This window comes from Phacochoerus africanus, chromosome 2, assembly GCF_016906955.1.
Source record: "Phacochoerus africanus isolate WHEZ1 chromosome 2, ROS_Pafr_v1, whole genome shotgun sequence".
Lineage (NCBI taxonomy): Eukaryota > Metazoa > Chordata > Mammalia > Artiodactyla > Suidae > Phacochoerus > Phacochoerus africanus.
Genome location: NC_062545.1, coordinates 93,600,854 through 93,605,193, shown reverse-complemented (window position 1 = coordinate 93,605,193; position 4,340 = coordinate 93,600,854). Strand labels below are relative to the sequence as shown.

The following is a 4,340-nucleotide window of genomic DNA, read 5'->3' as shown; positions in this document are numbered from 1 at the left end:
CCCTATGGATAAAACCCAAATGCCCTGCCAGTGCCCTTCAGACTCTGCAGCCCACATTTACCTGACCCTCTGTCTCCCTTTTACATGGTTACCCTCCTCATATATGATGCTCCAGCCACCGGCCAGACATTCCTCATTACCCCTCACAGGTACATTCTTTCCACAGTTGGTTCCTTAACTCAGTGGGTTCCAACTCCAAGTGTCACCTGCTCAAATGGCCTGTATCTAACAACCCAAATGAAGTAGAGTAAGTCCTATCACCTTTCTTATTTTATTCAGCTCTAATAGTTTTTCAAGAGGAAGGAAGTCAGGTCATGAAGAAAATTCCATTTTTATTTATTCAAGTCGCCTTCTTAATTTCATTAATATAAAAGCCTGGTTTCTATTGATGATGACTTTTTTCAGGGCATCTTTCATCTCCTTGTTCCTAAGACTGTAGATTAAAGGATTCAACATAGGGATGATCACTGTGTAGAAGACCTAGGCCATCTTATCTGTGTCAAGGGAGTGGTTAGAGCTTGGATGTAAGTACATGAAGATGAGGGTGCCATAGAATATGGTGACTGCCAGCATGTGGGAGCCACATGTGCAGAAGGCTTTGCATCTTCCTTCAGCTGAGCACATCCTCAGGATGGCAGAGATAATGTACGTGTAGGAGACAAAGACAACCAGAGAGGAAGAAATGAACATGATACCTGCACAGGCAAAGATCCAGAGCTGCTTGGAGTATGTGTCAGAGCAAGTTAGCCTGAAGAGAGGCATGTCATCACAGTAGAAATGGTTAATGATATTAGAGTGACAGTAGGTAAGGCGAAAGGTGAGGATGGTATGAAATAGAGCAACCAGGAAGCTGTAGCTATAGGGGCTGCCACCAGCTGAATGCAGATTCCCTGGGACATTACCACCATGTAGAGGAGAGGGTTGCAAATGGCCACATATCAGTCATACGCCATGGAAGCCAGGAGTAAACACTCAGCTGTCATGAAGGCCAGGAAACAGCCTAACTGAGCAGCACATGCATTGAAGGAGATGACATTTTGTTTGTACAAGAAATTCCCAAGCATTTTGAGTATAATGACTGAAGAATAACAGAAATCAACAAAAGCCAGGTTACTAAGAAAGAAGTACATTGGCGTGTTGAGTCTTGGGTCTGTTCTAATGACTAGGATCAGACCCAAGCTGCCTACTCCTGTGAAGAGGTAGATGGACAGGAAAACCACAAATAGCACCATCTTTAATTCTTGATAATCTGTGAGATCCACAAGAATAAATTCATTTACCTGGGTGCAGTTTATCTCGGTCATGTGTCCTCAGTGTGTCTGGATGAAGAAAAGAAATTTAAATCCAGTTTAATTAAATTGAATTTAGATCTTATTATCTTCTAAAGCCATTTTTACTGTTAGCACGAAAGTGCTAATGTTAAAACTCTTACATACTTGGAGTCTGGGCATGAGATAAAGAGTAAATGGAGATGTTTTATGGGAAAGACATATTTCTCTCCCCCAAATACATTCTATTTATAAAAGTAACAGCTGTCAGACAGGATTCACTCCACATTGACTCTTTGTTCAAAGCGTTTATGTATTGTATTATTTAAAATTTAACATTGCTTTTTTAAAACTTTGTTGCTTCGATTGAAAAAAATGCTAATATTAATAACATAAAAAAGTGACTCTTCTGCAGTGATATCACTCTTACAGTCTTGCCCGTATATAAGACTCCCCATTGCTGCAAGTTGACAGAGGTAGACTGCTATATTCATCTATTCTATATTTATTACTTACTGCAAAGATGTCACCATAGACTGCTACATAATCTTTATAATTTTGTTAGTAATACAAATGCTGAAAATGGGTAACAATTTGAAAGACACTGTAACAAGACTTATAGTTTATCTATTTACTTCTTTTTTTATATGTCCATTTTACAGATGGGGAAAAGATGTCCAAAATGTAAAGCACTTGAAGTAAGGTCGGACAGCCAGTCTGTAGTACAGCTATAATTTAAACTTGTGATTTTCTGAGGCAGGAATCCACCAGCTATTAAGTTCCCAACACTCCCAATTTTATTCCATTGGCACGTGCCTAAATTTCTACAAGTCTTTTGTTTTGTTTGCTTTTGTTTGTGCTTTGGCTTTTTAGGGCCACATTTGTAGCATATGGCAGTTCCCATGCTAGGGGACAAATCTGAGCCACAGCTGCCAGCCTACACCATAGCTGCAGCAACTCTGGATCTGATGCCTGCCATCTACACCATAGCTCAAGACAAGGCTGTATCCTTAACCCACTGAACAAGGCCAGGATTAAAATCTGCATCCTAATGGATACTAGTAGGGTTCCTTACCCCTGAGCCATAGTGGGAACACCTCCAAGCAAGCATTTCATGATATAGTATTTCATAGACATCTTTCCATGTAAAGGATCATCTTACCTAGTCTAATTCAATGAATATCTGCAAATTTTAAAAATATTTTGCTTAATTAAAATAAAAGTGTTCTATGCTTTCTAATAGATTTGTATTATTTACATGGCTCCTACTACTTTGGCATTATTTAAAATATATAAAATATATAGATTCAGATTATTTTATATTAATTTTAATTTTTTGCTTGTATTATTTTTGTGAAAAAATTTCAGTCTAAAAAGAAACTGGAAGATATAAAATGGAAAATCTCCCACATATGCCCTCAGGAAAACAAAACGTAAGAACTGATAAGATGGAGTTCCTGTCATGGCACAGCAGAAACGAATCTGACTAGGAACCATGAAGTTGTGGGTTCCATCCCTGGCCTCACTCAGTGGTTTAATAATCCAGCGTTGCCGTGAGCTGTGGTGTAGGTCACAGACATGGCTCAGATCTGATGTTGCTGTGGCTGTGGCATAGGTTCCCCTAGCCTGGGAACCTCCATATGCTGTGTGTATGGCCATAAAAAGCAAAAAAATAAAATAAAATAAAATAAAATAAAATAAAATAAAATAAAATAAAATAAAATAAAATAAAATAAAATAAAATAAAAAACTGCTAAGTAGTGAGAGACCGATTTCCTGTAAATGTCTGATTTCCAGAACACTGAAACTTATCAAAGAATCTCTCCCCATCACTGAGCCTATACATTTGCTTCTTGGTCTTGCAAAATTCAGAAACAGCCTGAGCAAAACTAGTCAATAGTAACTGGTAGACGTTTATTATGCACATATCAAGGGGACAATTTCTGGGCTCTGTGATATCAAGCCAAAACAGGGAATGAGGTTTGGGGTGTATTGTTACAAAGCAGCTTATATAGTGAGAAAATAATGATTGTTTACTCTTCACACTGACTGGTTTATTGGCATTTTCTTAAAAGATATGGAATTAACCAAAAGTTGCCTCATATCAACTTCCGGAAGTTTTCATTTATTTATATTTTAATGCTTATGAACATACCCATGACATATGGAAGTGCCTGGTGGTCCAAGGATAGAATCAGAGCTGCATCTGTGACCTACACAGCAGCTACAGCAATTCAGGTTCCTTCAAACCAATGTACTGGGCCAGGGATCAAACCCAGGCCTCCACAGCAACCCAAGCTGCTTCAATCAGATTCTTAACCCATATGCCACAGCACGAACTCCTTGGGAAGTTTTGCTTATGGTTTCTAGAAGCATAGACACAAAATGACCCAGGTGGGATTGGGCTCATGAAATGGGCTAAATTGAGTTTTGCTTGTGTAACTAAACTGACTTTGTCTGGCTCAGAGCATTTTCAGGGCTCATTGTTTGTTTTTGATTTTAACAGACTCTAACTGAACTCTCCCTTGTTCATATATGCTCATTGAATACTCTAAACCCTCCATGGACTCCTCCATAGCTTGCTACAGTTTGCATTTCCTAAACTGCAAACAAATTTTTTTATTCCTTTTCTGATATAAAGTGTCACTTTTTTCTTGTACTTAATACTAGCACCAAACATTTTATTCTACATTCTTCTTATAAGGAATGTGTGTACATAGGTGTGTGTAAATGTATGTATGCATATATACATATCTGGAAATACCTGCTTGCTAATCGAGCACCTGCCACCGTTGAATCAAAACCATAGGGAACTTAGTTGTCTTTGGAGAAAGGCTTATCCTTTCCTTTTCTCTCTCCTGAACTTTTAGCTATGCACTAAATGTTCAGGAGGTCCTCAGAGAATACTCACTAAATTAGACTGAAGTTTCCATCTTAACTTTATACAAACAAGCTTTCTTTCCATTGTCAGTTAACTTACATAATAGTCACTCTAGGTATTCTGATTCTTTTTTACTACTGATACATTAAAAGTGTTTATTTCATCAGGATGGTAATGATCTTTTATATTAA

At 37.9% G+C, this 4,340-nt stretch overlaps 1 pseudogene; it reads right to left on the bottom strand.

Moving 5' to 3' along the window:
• Positions 1-336: 336 nt before the first annotated feature.
• Positions 337-1,304, bottom strand: LOC125120687 (olfactory receptor 8U9-like; annotated as a pseudogene).
• Between the last annotated feature and the right edge of the window lie 3,036 nt (positions 1,305-4,340).